Genomic DNA, 25019 nt, shown 5'->3' on the forward strand with positions numbered 1-25019 from the left:
GATCCTGGAGCTGATACCCTTAGCAGTTTCTCTCCTTGCCTGGTGGTCTTGTATCTTGGAGATGCTCCTTACAGTGGTGGGTCAGCACATTTGGTGGGTTCCCACCAGAGAGGCCGGGGTACTTAATTCCTCGGGCCTAATTTATGGCTAGAGTGGGAGAGTTTTGAGCTGACACCAAAATGTCTCCACTGAAAACTGGGCACAGTGTTAAAATCAGATCATTGAGTTATTTTACTTTTTATTACCAACAAATGTCAGCAACCCCTAGATGATGCATTCTTTCATTTTCCCTTGCCAACACCTATCATGCAAGAAGCTGAGGAGCAGGAGCATGAGGAAGAAGAATAGGAGGAGGAAGAGGAGTCGAGGAACATGAAGAGGAAGGGAGGCTACAACATAGATAGCTCCTTTCTGTCCAGCCTCCATTAGAAGAAATAATTAATGAATGATGCCAGTAACCTCAACAACATCTCCCATTCACCAACAGTGACAGCACAAACATAAAAACCACCATAAAATGCAGATTTAAATCCAAACTTATAAATTCAATCACTGCATAACCATGCAAAAATAAACTAATCCCCTTTGTGCATTCCCTCAGTGCCTATCTTCTGTGTGTCTTTGCCTGTCCTAGTGCTCTTACGCAGTGCTACCCAGCAGCTGCAGCATGGCTGGTGGAAGGCAGCTGACCTTCAATTGAGGAGACTACAGATGGCCTTGGAGGACGAACTTGAGCAGCTCTAGGCCTACAAGGCCCAGCTTTAGACTGCACCATTTTGATCTGGGCTGCAGCAGCCTGGGTTGGCTGGCTGACAGGCAACAGCAAGGGCACTGACAGTGTGGCAGGGGTGGGAGCAGGAATGCAGTCATCCTGAGAGAGGACAGCAGGTTAATGCTCTATGGAGCCACAACCACTCATCCGGGACGGGGCCTCAGCAATCCTACTGATTTGCTGGAGAACAGATTGATGGACAGCTGTGAGGCTCTGCAAGCCCAACAGAGGTATCTAGAGCCACAATGGCAGCAGTCTGAACTTGCAAAGCAACACTCACACCTTTGCAGAAAGCTGTTTGTGCTGCAATGGAAGCTGTTTAATGGAAGCTGTGACATCGGCCATCAGATGCTGAGCAGTGAGTTGAGGCTAAATGTGCTGTACCACTACATTAGGAAATACATATGTGGAGTTTTAATCACGGCTCAGGGTCAAACAGGATGCTAAGCTTATACATACACAGTCCAATTAAGTCTGAGAGAATAGCCAGAAAGTGGGGTGGAATCTGTTATATATGTAAACTTGTATTTACTCTGTACAGCCACCACAGGGCTCATCTCCTGGAGTCCCAAGGGATCCCATAATCGCTTGGTAGCACAGGTATTTAAGGAGGCTTCACAGGTTGGAGAGGCACTCTGGAGACCTGCAGTAAAAGACTAAGGTCACACTTTACTTTGAGCTCACAGTGTTCAGTCTGACTCTTTCTCCATACACTACAACCGGCGATGAGATACAGATAGCGAACCCAAAGATGCAGAGAACAGTGGGCATCCTGGAGAAATTCTCGGAGGGAGATGATTGGGAAACTTTTGTGGAGCGACTCGACCAATACTTCGTGGCCAACAAGCTAGATGGGGAAGAGAGTGCTGCCAAACGAAGGGCGATCCTCCTCACCGTTTGTGGAGCACCAATATATGGCCTCATGAAGAATCTGCTCACTCCAGCAAAACCCACAGAGAAATCGTATGACGAGTTGTGCACACTGTCCGAGAGCATTTGAACCCGAAGTAAAGCGTTCTGATGGCGAGGTACCGGTTCTACACTTGCAAAAGGTCTGAAGGCCAGGAAGTGGTGAGTTATGTTGCCGAGCTAAGACGCCTTGTAGGACATTACGAATTTGAAGGACATTTAGAGCACGTGCACAGATACTTTTTCATACATGGCATTGGCCACGAAACCATACTTAGTAAACTTTTGACTGTAGAGACCCCAATCTTGAGTAAGGCCATAGCGATAGCCCAGGCTTTCATTGCCACCAGTGACAATACGAAGCAAATCTCTCAGCACACAATTGCTGCTACAAGTACTGTGAACAAAGTGATGTTGTTTTCGAATTGTAACGTACAGGGCAGGTCACACATACCTGCAGCTACACATCCGCGGATGTCTCAGAGTCCACCATCAAGGGTGATGAATGCAAGCCCATTAACACCTTGTTGGCGCTGCGGGGGTGATCATCGTTTCCATTCATGTCGATTCAAAGAGTACATTTGCAAGGGCTGTGGAACAATGGGACACCTCCAATGTATGTGCAGGCGAGCTGCAAACCCTGTTAATCCTGCAAAACACCATGTTGCAGAGGAGAACAGATCCATGGCAGATCACGATGAACAAGTGCCTTAGAACGAGGAGGCAGAGGTACATGGGGTGCATACATTCACCGTGAATTGTCCACCGATAATATTGAATGTTGAACTAAATGGACTCCCGGTGTCAATGGAGCTGGACAAGGGCGCGAGCCAGTCTATCATAGGCAAAATGACTTTCGAAAGGTTGTGGTGCAACAAGGCCTCAAGACCAGTCTTAACTCCAGTTCGCATGAAACTAAGAATTTACACAAAAGAACTGATTCCTGTAATCGGCAGTGCTACCGTAAAGGTCTCCTACGACGGAGCGGTGCACAAGCTACCACTCTGGGTGGTACCAGTTGATGGTCCCATGCTGCTCGGCAGGAGCTGGCTGGGATGACGTCCGAGGGCTATCGCCCGCTGACGACACTTCGTGTGCCCAGGTCTTAAACAAATTTCTTTCGCTGTTCGAACCAGGCATCAGGAAATTCCAAAGAGCAAAAGTGCAGATCCACCTAATTCCGGGGACGCGATCCATCACAAGGCGAGAGCAGTACCGTACGTGATGAGAGAAAGGGTAGAAATCGAACTAGACCCGTTGCAAAGAGAGGGCATCATTTCCCCGATCGAGTTCAATGAGTGGGGCAGTCCTATCATCCCAGTCCTCAAGGGAGACGGCACCGTCAGAATCTGTGGCAATTATAAAGTAACTATCAATCGTTTCTCCCTGTCGAACCAATAGCCTCTACCAAAGGACAACGACCTCTTTGCAACACTGGCAGGCGGAAAGACGTTCACGAAGCTGGATCTGACTTCAGCCTACATGGCGCAGGAACTGGAGGAATCATCGAAGGCCCTCACCTACATCAACACGCACAAAGGTCTTTTTGTTTATAACAGCCGCCCGTTTGGAATCCGATTGGTGGTGGCGATATTCCAGAGAAACATGGAAAGTTTACTGAAGTCGGTCCTGCACACCGTGGTCTTCCAGGATGAAATCTTGGTCACAGGTCAGAACACAGTCGAGCATCTGCAGAACCTGGAGGAGGTTCTTAGTCAAGTCAACTGCGTGGGGCTCAGGTTAAAACGCTCGACATGCATTTTCCTGCCGCCTGAAGTAGAGTTCCTGGGAAGGAGGATTGCGGCAGACAGCATCAGGTCCACCAACGCGAAGACAGAAACAATCGAGAACGCACCCAGGCCACAGAACGTGACGGAGCTGCGGTCGTTTCTGGGACTCCTGAACTATGTTGGTAACTTCTTACCGGGTCTCAGCACACTGTTAGAACCACTGTATGTCTTACTATGAAAAGGAGATGAATGGGTTTGGGGCAAAAGTCAAGAAAATGTCTTTGTAAAAGCGAGAAAATTGTTATGCGCAAACAAATTGCTTATGTTTTTTGATCGATGTAAGCGTTTGGTACTAGCATATGCTGCGTCGTCATATGTGTATATTGCAACAAGCTAATGATTTCGGGAAACTGCAACTGGTTGCTTATGCATCCAGGAGTCTGTCTAAGGCTGAGAGAGCCTACAGGGTGATTGAGAAAGAACGTTAGTGTGTGTCAATGGGGTAAAGAAAATGCATCAATACCTGTTTGGGCTAAAATTCTAATTGGAAACTGACTATAAGCCACTTATATCCCTGTTCTCTGAGAGTAAAGGGATAAATACCAACGCATCGGCCCGCATCCAGAGATGGGCACTCATGTTGTCAGCATAAAACTACGCAATCCGCCACAGGCCAGGCACAGAAAACTGTGCCGATGCTCTCAGTAGGCTGCCATTGCCCACCACGGGGGTGGAAATGGCGCAGCCCGCAGATCTAGCCATGGTTATGGAAGCATTTGAGCGTGTGCAATCACGCATCACTGCCCGGCATATCAAAACCTGGACAAGCCAGAACCCCTTATTATCTCTAGTCAAAAGCTGTGGGCTTCACGGGAGCTGGTTCAGTGTCCCAGTGGAAATGCAGGAAGAGATAAAGCCGTTCCAGCGGCGCAAACTTGAAATGTCTATACAGGCAGACTGCCTTCAGTGAGGCAATCAGATAGTGGTTGTCATGTATGTAACCTCTATGTAACACCACTGCAATATTGTATATACTTAAGCAATGCATACCTTGACCGCAGGAGGTGAATATGTGGGAGACACTCCTTACCTGATCATCCAGCTATATAAAGGGAGGTCCCACGCAGGGTCAAGACTCCTTGGTCCTGTGAATATAGGTTCAGGTCATAGAGTAACCTTGTCCATAGAATGTGCCTCATGTGGGTTTTGTGCCATTGAGTAAGGACATTACATTGGTGACGAGAAACAGGAATCAACGATACACGAGAATGGCCACCAGTAGCACAGAGGAACTGTACTGTGTTGGTGAGGACTGGGACGATTTCATTGATAGGCTCCAGCAAAGCTTTGTCATGAAAGAATGGCTGGGAGATGCAGCGGCTGACAAGCGATGGCCCCATCTGCTGACCAGCTGCGGACCAAAGATTTACGCGCTCATGAAGGACCTACTAGCACCCGAAAAGCCGGTGGACAAATCCTTCGAAGAGCTCAGCAAACTAATCGGTGAGCACCTCAAACCGACGAGCAGCGTACACATGGCCCGACACAGATTCTATACCCACCGACGTCGTGAAGAACAAAGCATATCGGACTTCTTTGCAGACTGCAGGCGTTTGACTAGCCTCTGTAAGTTCACAGACGCCTGCAGGGGAGAGATGTTAAGGGACTTCTTTATTGAGGGCATCGGTCATGCGGGGATTTTCCGAAAGTTAATTGAGACCAAGGACTTGACTTTGGAAGCGGCGGCGTTGATGGCTCAGACTTTCATGGCGGGGGAGGAGGAAACCAAAATAATATATGCGTGCAATTCTGCCTCCAATGCGGCGGGGAATCAGGGAGTCAATATCATAAACGCGACTCAGAGCCCCGCAGGCAGGCAAGGTAGTTCGACACACCCCAGGCAGCAATAGACCCCAGAATAGGTTTTCAAAGAGACAATGGCAGGCTGAACGGACATTTACGCCATCACAGTGGACAATGCGGTGCCGGATGGGGCCATTGACACCCACCATCAGGGTACACAAGAGCAAAGGGACAATCAGTGAGGAATGCCAGGCCATAGCTCCTTTGTTCACAACAATGGGAATCTCAGCACATGCTGGAGGTGTGGGGGCAAACACCTTGCCAGGACTTGCAGGTTTCAACAATTTGTCTGCAGAAATTGCAACCTCAGTGGCCATTTAGCTCGAATGTGGAGGAAGCCTGTAACCAGGCTAATTTATGAGGCGGGTGGACCAGAAGAGGGGTCTGTGAGGCAGGATGACTCTTGGGGCAAATCAATGGACGCTGAAGTTCAGCGGGTTCATGTGGCAAACATTCACAGCTCATATACCAAAACGCCACCAATGATGATGAAGGTTTTATTAAATGGCATCCCTGTACACATGGAGCTGGACACGGGGGCCAGCCAGTCACTCATGAGCGTTCAACAATTCGAAAAGCTATGGCCGCTCAAAGCCAGTAGACCCAAACTAGAACGCATTGAGACACAACTACGGACGTACACCAACGAAATCATTCTAGTACTAGGCAGTGCAATGTTGGTGGTCACACACAATGGATCAGTGAACCGGCTGCCACTCTGGATTGTCCCGGGAAATGGTCCCGCACTGTTGGGGAGGAGCTGGTTAGCTGAGATGAACTGGAAATGGGGGGATCTGCACGCAAGGTCATCTGTGGAGCGAAGTTCTTGCTCACAAGTCCTACAACAATTTGAGTCACTATTCCAACCTGGCGTCGGGACGTTCAAAGGTACCAAAGTAGTGATACGCATCACCCTGGACGCCAGACCAGTGCACCACAAAGCCAGAGCGGTGCCGTATGTGATGCAGGAGAAAATTGAGGGCGAATTGTACCATTTGCTGAGAGAGGGCATCATCTCGCCCGTTGAATTCAGCGACTGGGCGAGCCCCATCGTTCCCGTCCTAAAAGCGGATGGTTCTGTCAGGATCTGTGGCGACTACAAGGCCACTATCAATTGGGTGTCCCTACAAGACCAATACCCCGCTCCAGAGAGCAGAGGATCTTTTTGCCACGCTGGCAGGAGGCAAGCTGTTTACCAAGTTGGATCTCTCTTCAGCCTACATGACCCAAGAACTGACCGACGAATCTAAACTACTGACCACCATCACCACGCACAAGGGACTGTTCGTTTACAACAGGTGCCCATTTGGCATTCGATCAGCGGCCGCGATTTTTCAAAGAAACATGGAAAGCCTGCTTAAATCCATTCCTGGAACAATCGTATTTCAGGACGACATCCTCATCACAGGTCGTGACACCGAGGAACACCGCCACAACCTAGAGGAGGTGCTACGCTGACTGGACCGGGTAGGCCTGCGACTCAAGAAGTCTAAATGTGTGTTTTTGGCTCCTGAGGTTGAGTTCCTGGCAGGTTGCTGCAGATGGGATTCGGCCCACTGAATCCAAAACAGGCGATTCGACGAGCGCCCAGGCCCAGCAACACATCAGAGTTGCGTTCATTTCTGGGACTCTTGAACTATTTCGGGAACTTTCTGCCGAACTTAAACATGTTGTTGGAGCCGCTTCATGTGCTCCTGCATACGGGTTATGATTGGTTTTGGGGGGACTGTCAAGAACGGGCTTTCAATCGGGCGCGGAACCCACTTTGTTCAAATAAGTTATTGACCCTGTACGACCCCTGTAAGAAATTGGTTCTGACATGTGATGCATTGTCCTATGGGGTTGGGTGCGTGTTGCAGCAGAGTAATGCTGAGGGCCAACTACAACCTGTGGCTTATGCTTCCAGGTCGCTCTCTCACGCAGAACGGGGATACGGGATGGTTGAGAAGGAGGCACTCGCATGTGTCTATGCTGTAAAAAAAATGCATCAGTGCCTTTTTGGCAGGAGGTTTGAATTAAAAACGGACCACAAGCTGTTAACATCCCTGTTGTCAGACAGCAAGGTTGTCAATGCCAACGCGTCATCTCGCATATAGTGATGGGCTCTCACGCTGGCTGCTTATGACTACTCCATCCGGCACCGGCCTGGCACCGAAAATTGCGCTGACGCACTCAGCAAGCTTCCACTGGCCACCACCGAGGGGGCAGCGGAGCAAAGCGCTGAGATGCTCATGGCTGTCGATGCCTTTGACAGCGCAGGATCCCCTATCACAGCCCGCCAGATCAAAATCTGGACAAACAGAGATCCCCTCCTATCTCTGATTAAGAAATGTGTCCTGACTGGGGATTGGGCGGCGGCACATGGAGCATGCCCTGAGGAGGTCAGACCATTTCACAGGCAGATGGATGAGCTCTCCATCCAAGCTGACTGCCTACTATAGGGCAGCCGGGTAGTCATGCCCCAGAGGGGCAGGGAGCCATTCATCAGGGAACTCCACAGCGAGCATCCAGGCATCGTGCTGATGAAGGCCATTGCCCGGTCACATGTTTAGTGGCTGGGAATTGATTCAGACCTGGAACACTGTGTTCGCTGGTGCACGACATGTGCCCAGCTGGGTAATGCCCCCAGGGAGGCCCGTGGCCCTGGCCCACCAGGCCATGGTCACGTATTCATGTAGACTACACGGGCCCGTTCATGGGAAAAATGTTTCTCATTGTGGTAGATGCGTACTCGAAATGGATCGAGTGCACCATTTTGAATTCGTGCACGACATCCACCACTGTGGAGAGTTTACGTGCGGTCTTTGCAACCCATGGCTTGCCGGACATCCTTGTTAGCGATAATGGCCCATGTTTCACTAGCTACGAATTCCGGGAGTTCATGTCAGGCAATGGCATCAACCATGTCAGGACAGCACCGTTCAAGCCGGCCTCCAATGGCCAGGTGGAACGTGCGGTCCAAATCATTAACCAAGGCATGCTCAGGATTCAAGGACCCTCCCTTTAACGCCGCCTATCGCGCCTCCTGTAGGCCTATAGGTCCCGACCGCACTCGTTCACGGGGGTCCCGCCCGCTGAGCGACTTATGAAATGAACACTCAAAACTCGGTTGTCCCTCATTCACCCAGTCCTGAACGACATAGTTGAGGGCAAGCGCCAGTCCCAAAACAAGTACCATGGCCGAAATTCAAGGGGGAGGTGTATAGAAATAAATGACCCCGTATTTGTCCTCAATCATGCCATGGGGCCCATATGGCTTGAAGGTACTGTAATAGACAAAGAGGGGAACAGGGTCATTGTGGTTAAACTTAACAATGGGCAGATATGCCATAAGCATCTGGACCAAGTAAAAAAAAAGTTCAGCATGGGCACTGAGGAACCCGAGGAAGACCATAAGATGGTGCTCACACCACCTCCAGTGAACAAGCAACAAGAACATTCAGCAGCATGCACAGTTCCTGCGGTCAGCCCGGACAGGCCGGAATCACTACAGGTGACAGACACTCACGCCAAGGCTCAACAACCAGAGCCCCAACTGCGACGCTCCACGAGGGAGTGTAGACCATCTGAAATACTTAACCTATGATCCCAATAAGACTTTGGGGTGGAGGTGATGTCATGTATGTAACCTTTATGTAACACCACTACAATACTCTATATACTTAAGCAATACACAGCTTGACCACAGGGGGTGAAGTTGTGGGAGACACTCCTTACCTGGTCATCCAGGTATATAAAGGGAGGTCCCATGCAGGGCAAGACTCCTTGGTCCTGTGAATAAAGGTTCAGGTCATAGAGTGACCTTGTCCATAGAATGTGTCTCATGTGGGTTTTGTGCCATTGAGTAAGGACATTACAGTGGTCCCCAAGAAGGGCAGAGACACTTTCGTCAGTGATCTCCACAGTATCCACCCAGGCATTATAATGATGAAAGCGATAGTCAGATCCCACGTGTGGTGGCCCGGTATCGATGCGGACTTCGAGTCCTGCATTCACAGATGTAATACATAGTCGCAGTTAAGCAATGCACCCCGGAAGGCGCCGCTAAGTTTATGGTCCAAATCATGGTCTAGGGTACACATCGACTATGCAGGCCCGTTCTTGGGTAAAATGTTCGTTGTAGTTGTAGACGCGTACTCCAAGTGGATTGAATGTGAGATAATGTCAGCTAGCTCGTCCGCTGCCACCACTGAAAGCCTGTGGGCCATGTTTGCCACACACGGCTTACCCGATGTCCTGGTGAGCGACAATGGGGCATGTTTTACCAATGCTGAGTTCAAAGAATTCATGACCCGTAACGGGATCAAACATGTCACATCTGCCCCGTTTAAACCAGCGTCAAATGGTCAGGCAGAGAGAGCAGTGCAAACCATCAAGCCAGACTTGAAGAGGGTAACTGAAGGCTCACTGTAGACTCGCCTATCCCGATTCCTGCTTAGCTACCGCATGAGACCCCACTCACTCACTGGGATTCCACCTGCTGAACTGCTTTTGAAAAGAGCACTTAAGACAAGGCTCTTGTTAGTTCACCCTGATCTACATGAACAGGTAGAGAGCAGGTGGCTTCAACAAAGTGCATATCATGATAGCGAAATTGAAATCAATGATCCTGTATTTGTATTAAATTATGGACAAGGTCCCAAGTGGCTTCGCGGCACTCTCGTGGCCAAAGAGGGGAGCAGGGTGTTTTGGGTCAAACTTTCAAATGGACTCGTTCACCGGAAACACTTGGACCAAATCAAACTCAGATTCACGGACTATCCTGAGCAACCCACCTTGGACCCTACCTTTTCTGATCCCCCAACATACACACCAGTGGCAACCGGCACCACGGTTGATCATGAAGCAGAACCCATCATCCACAGCAGCCCAGCAGGGTCCAACACACCAGGCAGTCCAGCAAGGCCAGCTGCACAGCAGCCCAGCGAGGGCCCAACAAATGATTCAACAACACCGAGACGATCAACCAGGGCAAGAAGGGCCCCAGATCGACTCACATTGTAAATAGTTACACTATTGACTTTTGGGGGCGGCGGGGGGGGTTATTGTTATATATGTAAACTTGTATTTATTCTGTACAGCCACCAGAGGGCTCATCTCCTGGAGTTCCAAGGGATTCCATAATCGCTTGGGAGCACAGATATTTAAGGAGGCTTCACAGTTTGGAGAGGCACTCTGGAGACCTGCAATAAAAGACTAAGTTCACACTTTACTTTGAGCTCACAGTGTTCAGTCTGACACTTTCTCCATACACTACAGAATCAGTTTTGGGAAGTTTTTAAAGGTGCTATATAAATGCAAGTTGTTATTGTTCCAACATTGTGTGGAGGAAGTTGTGACTTTTCCAAAACCTGATGTCAGACAAGCAATCTGATTGCACAGAGGCGTTTATGGGTTTGAATGAAATGATTGAGAGATACATCCGGATATCATCAGTGTATACGTTCAGCCTTACCCTGTGCCTGCAGATGATATGGCCAAGGGGCAGATTATTGATAAAGAAGAGCAGTGGCCAAGAATAAATCTTTGGAGACCCTGAAGGTGACATTGTGGGGGAGGGAGAAGAAGGCAATGCTCGAGATGCACTGGCTGATTTCACGAGCTTTTTGTACCAGGTGTTTGAGAATAGGGGTGGGGAGAGGAGTTTAAGGAGGCAAGTTGTTGTGTAAAAAAGGTGCCTGGGCTTGCCTGGTAATTACATAAAGGTAAATAAAGCACTGAATAGTAGTTTTCCTTTACAGAAAAAAGGTTAGAATAAATAGAATAAGGTATATTAGAAATGAGATAAAAGTGAAGTTAAAATGATAAAAGTAGAATTCAGTGAGGATATTGAAGAGGGAGTGAATAGAGGACCAAAAGGGGAAGAGCAGAAATAGACTAAAGATTTGATCTGAATGTAAAATTGTTTCATATTGCAGTACATGGTCAATATTACAGTAATGAAATTACTTCTAATATTTGAGTAGCTTTGTCATGGTGATTTTCAGGCTTGTTTCAGCATTAGTTTATGAGCTTTAAACTTAAAAAAAAATGAGCCTGAAAGTTCACAGAACCTTCTGGGAGAGCAAATATTAATTAACACATGTTTCGATACTAAAATGCCATATGTACCCAAACTGTTAACTGAAAACTCGATGGGGTTGATTTTAATGTGCTAGGCCTGACGTTAACGAGGCGGTAACCACCTCAAAATGGGGTCAGTAGCCTTACCACCCCATTAACCCTGATGATGCACCAGTTTCAGGCAGTAATCCGATCTCAATATACATACTGGGGTCTGAGTCCCTTGACTGTCATTTTAACTTGCAATTTGTTCAGAGCTTCGCCATTCATATTCCTCTGGGCCCCACCAAAATAATCTGGGACACTGCTGCCCCGGGAAACCCACGATTGCAACCCTCCCCCTCCCCATCCCAACCCCCCGTACTTACCCTGATGGTGGCCAAGGCGGTCTGCCTTAATCCAGTGAGGCCATTTCCTCACAAGCCCTGTCACCTCTTCTCCTTCGGTACGAGCAACCGGCTGCTGCATTTCGCTGGTTGGTTGTCCAAAGGTCAGAAGCAACCCCAATAAGTGCAAGTATTACTAGTTGTCACAAAGCAGACAGAATAGCAGGCCAATTTACTCCAAAATGGAATTATATTTCCAGGACAATCATTGAAATCCCATCAGTTCTGCAGTTTATAACATCTGACAAGTGTAAATGCCAGCACAATTGCAATCTCCTTGTCATGGTGTCAAATGCAATATTTGATGGAGAATCAGTTTTACTTGAATAAAGCAAATATCTTGCTTGTCAAAAAATCCGTTAGTTACATCAAATACTTTGCACACATAGGCTATCAGAAATTATAATGAAATTTAATTCCTAGTATAGGCACGCTGCAGTGTAGCAGAACAAAATATTTTGTGGAAAATTTTATCTAAAATGATCGACAACAAATTTCTCTTTTCCATCTAAAAATTACATTGCAAACAGATCTAGTTTTATGAATTTTAATCTGATGTTCATGTCTAACACCCCAATTATGAATATGTTGTAATTAAAAGCAGCTAATTGAAATTGTGATGCTGGGAAGAACAGTTGAAATACATGTGATATTCAGCTAAATATGGCATTTTTGGGCACCTATACTATATTGCATTTGCATTTCCTATACCTAATACTATTGTATAGAAAATGTGTTGAATTTTGTCACCAATAGCTATATAGTCTAAAATAAAGACAAGATTCAAAACAGTACACTACTGCTTGTTTGATGGATGTGTAATGTAATAGAAGCAAATGTAATCTATTTTGTAAAAGTGTAAAAATGTAATGTTATCTAGGGAAGCAGAAGAGTATTGAAAATTCAGATTGATGTATTGAAGAGCAAATTATGTAAACTATTTTTTTGCCTTTACCATTCCATAATTAAATAACTCATTCAAGGTTTCTCAGTTACATTTCCTGTCTGGTTGTGGAAACTGGAAATTGCATTAAACTGGCAACAAAAGTATCAATTTCTGAGGGAAGCTTCAACAGCACCTCTCACTCAGACAGTGAATTCCAAATTGGTTCCAACAATGGGATCACTAGTGTAGAGACATTTGAGCACAGCTCACACATTGGGGCATGATCCCTACCAGAAGTGTGATAGGTTGGCATTAGTACTCATCCAGCATCACTGGCGCTGACCCCATTGTCATTTCTGAGGTCATCTTAATGCGATTAATTTGGATGAGACCTAGGCATTGTAAATGCCTGCAGAAAACTGGCCGATATCAGTACCCTGTACAACAATATTCAGGCTTGTGACACCTTATTAATTTGAACAGCAGGTGCACTGCTGCTGGATTTAATGGCCCGCAGCAGCTTAAAGGTCAAGTGCTATCAAAATAATTTTGGCTGCAAGAAAATTTGCAATTGCTGTCAAAATCTCAGAGAGGTGTTTGCATGGACCTCAGTGTGTCAGAAAACCGCATAGACAGCATAAACCATGGCTGCAGAGGATGATCCTGATCTCCCAGGAGCTACCCCGTGATTTCCCGTTCAGGGTGGAAGAGTGTTGGCATGCTGGATTGCCTTAAAATGAACACACATTAGCGGTTTTCAGATATGTGAGCATTCACTTGCATGATGTATTGCTGCTGTAGAACAAGCTGCACATTGAAAGAGTGGACTGATTTCCTGTTGACAGAGAGTGGCATTGATCAAGGGAGCAAATATAGCTATGTGGGTACAATCTATGACATCTTGGACCTTTTACAATTCTGCCATTTGATAAAATCACTAAGTCCTGTCATGCTGTCACCTGTTGTTCATGGGAAAATGTATTGAATTGTTTCTTAGAACAAACAAATCATCTGTGCACATCTGATGGTCTAATGTCAGTGATGTCCTAGTGGCAGCCTGAAATGACCCTGTAACATAAACATTCAGAACAGTTGTTGCGTTTATAGCTACTGGCAGCATGGTGGTTGTGATTGAGGTCGGGATTTAGCATGTGGCGTAACTCTGTGATAGCTTCCTTAGTAAAACGATAGTTCCTGAGACAATGGAAGGTAGTAGTATGTTTGGATGTATATTCTAATGTGAGAGTAGTGACAGAGAGGTGCTGAGTACCTCTGCTGCTGCTTCCCTCTGTTGCTTGTCCCTTTCTTCCAAATGGCAAAGATACAGGGGAATTCCCAATGGGAATCCGATTGTGCTTTGTCTGAAATGGAGCAGGGGAAGTGGCAAATTAAAAAAAAAGACAGATAGGAAAGTATTTGGCAACAACGAAAGAATCAGAAAAAATCCCAACAACATCAAATCAGAAATAAGTGGGCTGGTTTTCAATTGCTGGCCACTTGTTGTCACCTGTAAAACAGGTGGGGAGCAGTTTAAAACTGTGTGTGTGGTTGGGGGGGGCACTCTATTGACACCCAAGGTCTGCTTGATGCAATTTTCAGGCAGCCTGTAAATGGACAAGCGGCACGCATATGCAACTTTCAGGTACAAATAGGCAGAGCATCTGGCACACTGCTGGCCCATGTAGGCCTCCAACCCCAGGCCCGAGCTGTTTCAGTTTTCTCGACACTGGCTTTAGGCGGGTGGCATGGCTGCTCTGCCAATTTTGTGCCAGGTTTAGGCAAATGTAAAAGATTGCCCCAATGTTTCTGAAAATGCTGCAAAATTGCCGCTGAACGCTTTTAAATTCACCTTGGCCTTTTCTCTGGTGCCCAGCAACCCTGGATGCCTGTTTTACTTGATTGAGAAAGATTCTCCGCAATTGATGCCAAAATTAAGGAAAATGGCATCGCCACATCATTACCGTCCTATTTGTATTGAGTTACGCATGTCGCCCAGCTGGTGCCAATGATGTTGGAGAATGCAGCTGGTGTAAAAGTGGGCAGCATTCTGGTAGAAAGGTGCCCCCAGCCATTTTCCGTTACAGGCCATTCAATTAAAGTCACACTAATGGGTGATCAACTACCCAGGTGGCTCAGTTGGTAAACGCAGCACACCAAGACCATCACTCGGACAAAGTGCGGGAAGGTCATCAGCATCCATGTGTCTGGACCGCACTACGTGTCAGCACCTGCAGGAGAAGATAGCGAGAAAAGAAGCAAAGAGAAATTCATGTGCATGAATTAATGTAACTAGTTCCTAGACCTTCACATTGTTAACACTACCTAAACTATATTAAATCAGAACAAACTCTGCCACAAAATTCAAAAAAAATATAGGGCTAGAATTTCCATTGCATCGCCACCCGGTTTCTCGGTGGTATTGGTTGTTTTGGGCTAGAACCGGGTCGGCGAAAATTTCCACAGCTGAGTTCTGCCGCGGTTTCGAAGTACCACTGGGGAGCGGACCGCTGTCGTGCACTGTCCACAGACCGCCATCGCACGATTTTTGGCTCAGCGGCGACCCATAGGTAAGTATAAAAAAAAACGCCCACAAGAATCAACGGAGCTGGTCAGTGCTGGGCGGTAGGTAAATAGCCCTGCAAAATAAGGTAAGTAAATTGGTTTTTACTAATTATTTTTAAATTCTCTTGCAGTTATTTAAGTGAAAAGGGTCTTGAGAATGTTTTTCTGGTTGTTTATTTTACGTTTTTTGAAAAAAAAAATGTTGTGTTTTTTCCTCCTCGGCCCAACCCAGAGCCTCGGTGTAAATTTTTGTAATTATCGCCCATTTTTTTTTAAGAACCGCTCAATCGGCCCAAGATTCCATTTGCCGCCGAGAATCGGGGTGAAAAGTCCATTTTTTTTTTGCTGGGCAGATTTAAAAATTTTTTTAATGGAATTTTTCGCCGGTGATAATTTGAGAATCTTAGCGGTATTTTGGGCGGCAATCCGATGATGGTGGATTTTTTGGAAATTCTAACCCATAGGTTTTCAAAACCTTTCAATTTTGAAAGATTTATGCTTTGTAGGCTGGATTGTCACATATTTCAGTCAACAAGACAAGATGTTTTGGGACATTACCATAGCAATTGCTCTATGACTGGTCCACTAGAGGCAAGATTCAGCCAGGACATTGGACATGTATATTGTGTGCCTGAGTGTATACTGTATGGACTATGGGTTGATGCTTTTGATGTTTTATTTTAAACATTTAGAATAAAGTTTATACAAGCTGCTCCAATTTGGAGCATAGGAACAGAAGTAAGCCATTCAGCCCCTAGAGCCTGTTCCTGATCTGATGAAATAAATTCTGCTATTTGTCTATTTCTCGATAGACAAATTTCTCCCCAGAATCAACTCAATAAACCTAAATTCCTGAAAGTAAAAGCTACTCATTTTACAAGCAAACTTTTCCTCAGTTCCATGGTATCGATTGTGCTGGTAAGGAAGCGAGGATCAGCAGCGCAAGATATCTGACTGCTGCTTACTGAATAGGTATCCCTCACAAGTTATTAGGTGCTGTCCTTGGCAGCTTCACTTCAATACATAGGTGGTTCACCCAGTGTCAATAAATTCCCTCTGCCAAACAGGAAATTGGATTTTGGGGAGACATCTGAATTTTATTTGTATTTTTCCATGTTCATATCACCTACTCCCTGTTTGTTATAGAAACATAGAAACATAGAAAATAGATGCAAGAGTAGGCCATTCGGCCCTTCGAGCCTGCACCACCATTCAATGAGTGCATGGCTGAACACGCAACTTCAGTACCCCATTCCTGCTTTCTCGCCATACCCCTTGATCCCCCTAGTAGTAAGGACTGCATCTAATTCCTTTTTGAATATATTTAGTGAATTGGCCTCAACAACTTTCTGTGGACGAAAATTCCACAGGTTCACCACTCTCTGGGTGAAGAAGTTTCTCCTCATCTCGGTCCTAAATGGTTTATCCCTTATCCTTAGACTGTGACCCCTGGTTCTAGACTTCCCCAACATTGGGAACATTCTTCCTGCATCTAACCTGTCTAAACCCGTCAGAATTTTAAATGTTTCTGTGAGATCCCCTCTCATTCTTCTGAACTCCAGTGAATACAAGCCCAGTTAATCCAGTCTTTCTTGATATTTCAGTCCCGCCATCCCGGGAATCATTCTGGTGAACCTTCGCTGCACTCCCTCAATAGCAAGAATGTCCTTCCTCAAATTAGGAGACCAAAACTGTACACAATACTCCAGGTGTGGTCTCACCAAGACCCTGTACAACTGTAGTAACACCTCCCTGCCCCTGTACTCAAATCCCCTTGCTATGAAGGCCAACATGCCATTTGCTTTCTTAACCGCCTGCTGCACCTGCATGCCAAGCTTCAATGACTGATGTACCATGACACCCAGGTCTCGTTGCACCTCCCCTTTTCCTAATCTGTCACCATTCAGATAATAGTCTGCCATTCAGTTTCCCTAGTTTCCCATTCAGTGTTTAATTTCAGCAAAGGAAGGTCGATCCAATTTGTTAAGGAATCTGCATGATACCCATCATTACTTTAATCTTCCACTATGTGCAGAGTAAGTTTACATTGCCTCCAGCCTGCTCTTGCAATTTGTAACATGTCTATAATTGGGAAACTTACAGCAGATCTCTCAGAAGAGGAGCAGATGGTGCAATAGGTTTTAAAATGGAGGAGAAGGTGATTCCGTAGAGGTATGTATCCAGGTGGAAGAATTTAGAATAACTTAGTCTCTCTGAAAACCACTTGTGAGGAAGCTCCGTGTGAACAGAATTTCACCACAGATTTGATTTTTACAGATTTTTGAAACTGCCTCATTCAATCCCTCCACCCCCTGTACTCGACTGACTCTCCCCTCACACTATCCACGACAATAAAGATTATGAATGATTTGGATTTTTCTTTGCCAGAATTTTTCCAAGTATCTGGCAGAAATGTGCCTTGCTCAGAGCACAATATCCAATTGTATTCAAGAAGTACTAGATGTTTTGATAATACAATTCTTCATACTTCGTTAATTTCTCCAAACAAAACAATTGTCAAGGCAGTAGAAGACCTAATGCAGGATTTCCAAAAGTTTAAGTTGTAACCAATTGTCTATACATTGGTTCACATGAGTTACTGAAGATTGTGAAGCAGCCTCCATAGTGGACCATATTGCTGAAGTCTGAACCCTTTCAACCCTTTCAGATCAAGACTTAAAAATGATAAGGAAAATTGGGCTGGGTGGTATAACGGGCAGCTAATCTACTACTGCCCATTTTGAATCCCTGCTGAAGTTGAATTTTAGTCTCATTTTCTGCCATGTTTGCCTACAGTGACTACACTTGACTGTGAAGTGCATTGGAACATTTTGAGGACATAAATGGGTCGAATTTGCCCATGTTAGCGACGGCTGTTAGCTGGGGCGCTAATGGGGCACAAAATGGAATTCACCCGGGCGCAGCACAAAAATAGCCTACCGCTGAATTGGGCGGGGGTTTTGTGGAGGCGCTATGCGGTGGCGCCTCACTCGGCAGGGCATGGCGATGATGATGTCATCGCTGAGTGCATCGCCCCCCCCTTACTGCCCCAGAAGTGAAATTGCCCCGCGCAACCTAACTTAGCGCCTGGCGATGACACTGTCAGTTTGAGCTGACAAGTTGCAGTTGGGAACTGGATGCGCCAGTGCTATTTAAAGGCGCCATCTTGGAAAGTTTTTTCTGTCGGCCATTACTTATTTTTGGTTTCCAACAGTTAGGCAGAGTGGCTTGTGGACGGATAGCAGTGATAGAGCAGTGATTTTTTGCACAAAGGTTCTTCTACCTCCTACCTTTTCCCCTGTATCACTCATGGTACTTTTGACATTCTACCGTTTCTGTCGCTTCATGGGGGCTGTGCTGGCATTCGACCGCCTGCTCCGACTTCACTGTCAGAGGATGCTTCACCAAAGACAAAGGCACCGTCAATTATAGAAGGAAAGGCATCGAGAGAGGGAGAGAGAAAGTCTACTCCAAAGAGAGGGAGCACCACAGAGAGAGGCCCATGGAGAGGCCCATGGAGCACACCACAGGGAGAGAGAAAGGGCGAGGCAAGGGACAGGCACAGACAACCATTTCCAGCAGCACAAGGAGAAGCACATCAAGATGTTGCCAGAGGAAGAAGGTGCCACAGGGCTGGCAACAGAAGGCCTTACTCTCCCAGGATATTCTGGCAGCAGTTCTCCTACATCAATTTCACTGAGGACCAGCGTGTGCGAAGGCTGCGTTTCAGGAAGGATGTGGTCAGAGCTCTTCCATCTACTGCAACCAGACCTTGAGCCTTATACCAGGATGAGAACGGCTCTCTCAGTGGCAGTCAAGGTCACCATCGTGCTCAAATTCAACGCCAATGGATCTTTCCAGGGAGCAACAGGAGACATCTCCAACAATTCACACTGCCACCCAGCTTAGTGTCATATGCAAACTTGGAGATATTACATTCAATTCCTTCGTCTAAATCATTAATGTATATTGTAAATAGCTGGGGTCCCAGCACTGAACCTTGCGGTACCCCACTATTCAGTGCCTGCCATTCTGAAAAGGACCCATTTATTCCTACTCTTTGCTTCCTGTCTGCTAACCAGTTCTCTATCCACGTCAATACATTACCCCCAATACCATGTGCTTTAATTTTGCATAATAGTCTCTTGTGTGGGACCTTGTCAAAAGCTTTTTGAAAGTCCAAATACACCACATCCACTGGTTCTCCCTTTTCCACTCTGGTAGTTACATCCTCAAAAAATTGTAGAAGATTTGTCAAGCATGATTTCCCTTTCATAAATCCACGCTGACTTGGACCGATCCTGTCACTGCTTTCCAAATGCGCTGCTATTACATTTTTAATAATTGATTCCAACATTTTTCCCACTACCGATGTCAGGCTAACTGGTCTATAATTCCCTGCTTTTTCTCTCTCTCCTTTTTTAAAAAGTGGGGTTACATTAGCTACCCTCCAATCCATAGGAACTGATCCAGAGTCTATAGAATATTGGAAAATGACCACCAATGCATCCACTATTTCTAGGGCCACTTCCTTAAGTACTCTGGAATGCAGACTATCAGGCCCTGGGGATTTATTGCCCTTCAATCCCATCAATTTCCTGACCAATAAGGATTTCCTTCAGTTCCTCCTTCTCGCTAGGCCCTTGGTCCTCTAGTATTTCCGGAAGGTTATTTGTGTCTTCCTTAGTGAAGACAGAACCAAAGTATTTGTTCAATTGGTCTGCCATTTCTAAATTCACCTGATTCTGACTGCAAGGACCTACATTTGTCTTCACTAATCTTTTTCTCTTCACATATCTATAGAAGCTTTTTCAGTCAGTTTTTATGTTCCCTGCAAGCTTACTCTCATACTCTATTTCCCCCTCCGAAATAAACCCTTTGTCCTCCTCTGCTGAATTCAAAATTTCTCCCAGTCCTCAGGTTTGCTGCTTTTTCTGGCTAATTTATATGCCTCTTCCCTAATTTCTCTTGTTAGCCACGGTTGAGCCACCTTCCCCGTTTTCTTTTTATGCCAGATAGGGATGTACAATTCTTGAAGTTCATCCATGTGATCTTTAAATGTCTGCCATTGCCTATCCACCGTCAATCCTTTAAGTATCATTCGCCAGTCTATCCTAGCCGATTCATGTCTCATACCATCGATGTTACTTTTCTTTAAGTTCAGGACCCTAGTTTCTGAATTAACTCTGTCACTCTCCATCGTAATAAAGAATTCTACCATATTATGGTCACTCTTCCCCAAGGGACCTTGCAAAACAAGATTGATAATTAATCCTTGAGGAGAAACTTCTTCACAGAGAATTGTGAACCTGTGGAATTCTCTACCACAGAAAGTTGTTGAGGCCAGTTTGTTAGATATATTCAAAGAGTTAGATGTGGCCCTTACGGCTAAAGGGATCAGGGGGTATGGAGAGAAAGCAGGAATGTGGTACTGAAGTTGCATGATCAGCCATGATCATATTGAATGGTGGTGCAGGCTCGAAGGGCCAAATGGCCTGCTCCTGCATCTGATTGTTATGTTTCTATATTTCTATATTTCTATGTTTCTATTACACAACACCCAGTCTAAGATGGCAGCTGTCTAGTTGGTTCCTCAAGATATTGGTCTCGACAGCCATCCCTTATAAACTCCAGGAAATCCTCCTCCACCATATTGCTCCATCAGTTTGGTTAGCCCAATCTATATGTAGATTAACATCATCCATGATAACTGCTGTACCTTTATTGCACGCATCCCTAATTTCCTGTTTGATGATATCCCCAACCTCACTGCTACTGTTTGGTGGTCTGTATATAACTCCCACTAGCGTTTTCTGCCCTTTGGTGTTCTGCAGCTCTACCATACAGCTTCCACATCATCCAAGCTGATGTCCTCCCTTAGTATTGTGTTAATTTCCTCTTTAACCAGCAACGCTATCCCATCTCCTTTTCCTTTCTGTCTATCCTTCCTGAATATTGAGTACCCCTGGATGTTGAGTTCCCAGTCTTGGTCACCCTGGAGCCATGTCTCCGTAATCCCAATTACATCATATCCGTTAACAGCTATCTGCGCAGTTAATTCATCTACTTTATGACGAATGCTCCTCGCATTGAGATACAGAGCTTTCAGGCTTGTTTTTTTAACACTCTTTGTCCTTTTAGAATTATGTTGTAATGTGGCCAGGTTCCGATCCTGCCCAAGTGCAGACCGTCCAGTTTGTATTGGTCCCATCTCCCCCAGAACCGGTTCCACTGTCCCAGGAATTTGAATCCCTCCCTCTTGCATCATTCCTCAAGCCACGTATTTGTCTTAACTATCCTGCTATTTCTACTCTGACTAGCATGTGGCACTGATAGCAATCCTGAAATTACTACCTTTGAGGTCCTACTTTTTAATTTAACTCCTAGCTCCCTAAATTCAGCTTGTAGGACCTCGTCCCATTTTTACCTATATCGTTGGTACCTATATGCACCACGACAACTGGCTGTTCACCCTCCCCCTCCAGAATGCCCTGCAGGCGCTCCGAGACATCCTTGACCCTTGCAACCAGGGAAGCAACATACCATCCTGGAGTCTCGATTGTGGCCGTAGAAACTCCTATTTATTCCCCTTACAATAGAACCCCCTACCACTATAGGTCTCCCACTCTTTTTCCTGCCCTCCTGTGCAGCAGAGCCACCCATGGTGCCATGAACTTGGCTGCTGCTGCCTTCCCCTGATGAGCCATCTCCCCCAACAGTATCCAAAGTGGTATATCTGTTTTGGAGGGAGATGACCGCAGGGGACTCCTGCACTGCCTTCCTACTCCTGTTCTGCCTGATGGTCACCAATCCCCTATCTGCCTTTTTAACCTTTATCTGCAGTGTGACCAACTCACTAAACATGCTATTCACGACATCCTCAGCATCGCGGATGCTCCAGAGTGAATCCATGCGCAGCTCCAGTGCTGCAATGCGGTATGCCAGGAGCTGTAGCTGGATAAACTTCCTGCACACATAGTAGTCAGGGACACTGGAAATGTCCCTGATTTCCCACATAGCACAGGAGGAGCATGACATGGGTCTGGGCTCTCCTGCCATGACTTAACCTTTAATTAACTTAATTTGGCAACAATGCCAAAGGTTTCTTACTGATAAGAAAAAGAAAAAATGATAAAGTAAAAAGAAAAACTACTCACCAATCAACCAGCCAATTACTTACCTCTTGGCTGTGATGTCACACTTCAATTTCTTTTTACTTCTTTGTTTTACTTTTGACCCCGCTGCCGCCGCTTCCCTCACAGGTCCGCCCACTCCCACTGCTGCACCCGACTAGCTCGGTCTGGGCCTCGAGCCTCGGGCTTTATTGGACCACTCCGCTGCCGCCACTTCCCTCACAGGTCCGTCCACTCCCGCTGCTGCACCCGACTAGCTCGGTCTGGGCCTCGAGCCTCGGGCTTTATTGGAGCACTCCGCTGCCGCCGCTTCCCTCACAGGTCCGTCCACTCCCGCTGCTGCACCCGACTAGCTCGGTCTGGGCCTCGAGCCTCGGGCTTTATTGGAGCACTCCGCTGCTGCTGCTTCCCTCACAGGTCCGCCCGCTCCCGCTCCCGGAATGAACATTGGCTAAAACATATATGCCCCTACCCTCGTATGTTGTTAGTTGGTATGATTGGACTAAAATGAGGGTAATTGTGAGGGATGCCTAGTGAGTTTGGGAAGTGATAATGTAGATAGGGATGGGTGGAGGTGCAAGATAAGTTGGTGTGAGTAAGGATGTGCAGGAATAGGGTAGGGAAGGCAGAGTGATGGGGATGTGATGAGTGAGTGGCACAGCAGGATGAGGTTGAGTGTGACTTTGTAGTAACGTTTCGTGATCCACTAAGATCATTGAAATGTTTGCGCCACTACAGCTTGGTCCTCCTGAACACATCCCTACTTGTGTCCTCCTGTACAATGTGCCACCAGGCTGCGTTGGTCTCCTGGGGAGGCTTCTTCTGACATATGGAGGGAGTCATGGGAGAGAATGCGTGCAGTTGTGCACCTATATGCAGTGCTTGTCATGTTTGCAGCACCTCAATGCTGTAGAACACTGACAGCACAGCTGTCAAAATCAATTTGCGCATGGTCCCTTTAAGGAAACTGGCTGATGACATGCCATCAAGTGACATCATCAGACCTGCTTCCTTCAATTGGCCGGCAAATGAACTGGGCAGGCTTAACAAGCCCAATCAATGTAAAATAATTTCTACATAGCGGGCTGGAGCCAGCAGCAAGGTCAGGACACGCAACTGACTGGCCACACTGGACCCGCTGAGGTAGTTTCTGATATATATGAATTTTCTTAAACTGAAGCGGATCCAATGCAACAGTAAACATGATTTAATGTTCATAATATGTCAACAACGTGAACTAGTGAGCTTTAGAATGCTGTAAAGATTATTATGACCAGTTTCTGTTTTAATCCTTAAAGCTATGCTTTAGTTTATAATTTCCCTTTTCTCCGATCCACTTTCCCTGTGAGTGCAGCTTCCCGACCAGAAGTCCAAGATCATTGAATCAACCTCTTGGTTTGATTCACTTTCTGTTTTTTGTATTATTAGAGTGCATCTGCTCATTTGCAATGTCACATTATTTCAACAACTGACAAGATTTTCTTATTTCTAGTTTTCTCTTCGATTTAAGATGGCTAATTTTTAGTCTAAGCCACAAATTCCTTCATGCTTTATATTGTAGGCACACAGCTGAGGTATCAGGAAGGGATACCTAGTAATATTTATGGCAGCAAATCTCCTTTCACATAAAGGAAATATCGCTTTGGCTTTTACAAAAGAACTGAAACATGCTTCAATTCTTTGCTTCCACTTGGCAGCTATATTAGCCTTTTGATCACAGAACATGTTACTTGGTTTGAGCCATTTGTCAAACTGACACAACAGATAAAGTGGAACATAACAAATGAAATCACATGAAAAATAGTTTAATCTACACAAGTTCAGATTTTAGTGATCGAAAATTACTTCTAAATGATTAAATAAAATACCAAAATAAAAATATAGGAGAACTATAAAACACATGCATTGAACAAGACTTTCTTGGTATACTGAGGATTTTACACGACAAATTGGGTTTCATCTTATTCTTATTGTCACTGTTACATTTTGACTTTGCCTTAAGGTATTTTCAGTTGCGTCTGAATTAAACTGACAGATTCAGGTATCCACTTAATATTCTCCCATTTTGCTTCAACACGCTTCTGTGATGAGGTGTTAATTCAATATAAAATTCAATCCTTGCATAATACCTTCAAGCAAATGTTTGCAATCTACAAGTCTGGTAATGCTCCGTTCTGACCAACCTTTGCTAGCCTGCTTAACATCTCATTACATAAGAATGCTAATGCAAAGCGGAAAAATGAATCCAGCAGTTCGATTGAAAAAAGAGCCTTTCTGTTTAATTTTTTAAATAAAAAGTCATGTTCTGAAATCTGTTGCAGGAGGATATTCAAATTTTCACAACAGAAGCAGTTTCAGCAACACTGGTAAACTTCAGTAATGCGGTGAATGTAGTTTTGCTTCGAGCTCTTGACTGTTAATCCTGATTTCCTGCTCTGTTCCTGCAGGAACTTATGGGCTGAGAGCAGCAGTCAACAGACTGAGAATATGAACGAGTTCATTCCTAAATTTGATCTCTGTTGTGAAAGCAGAGAGTGCTAAGAAGAATTTTTTGCAACAAGAAAACTTCTTTACTACTTGTATGTGGGGGAAATATTGCCATGACTGTCGGGTGCTGTAGTTTTAACATCTGCTGGATGCTTCACATTAATGGAAAACAGTTAGTGGTGATTGGACTCTGAGTAAAAGGTGCACCTCTGGTAATACAGGTACATT

Source organism: Pristiophorus japonicus, chromosome 4 (genome assembly GCF_044704955.1).
Source record: "Pristiophorus japonicus isolate sPriJap1 chromosome 4, sPriJap1.hap1, whole genome shotgun sequence".
In the NCBI taxonomy this organism is placed as follows: domain Eukaryota; kingdom Metazoa; phylum Chordata; class Chondrichthyes; family Pristiophoridae; genus Pristiophorus; species Pristiophorus japonicus.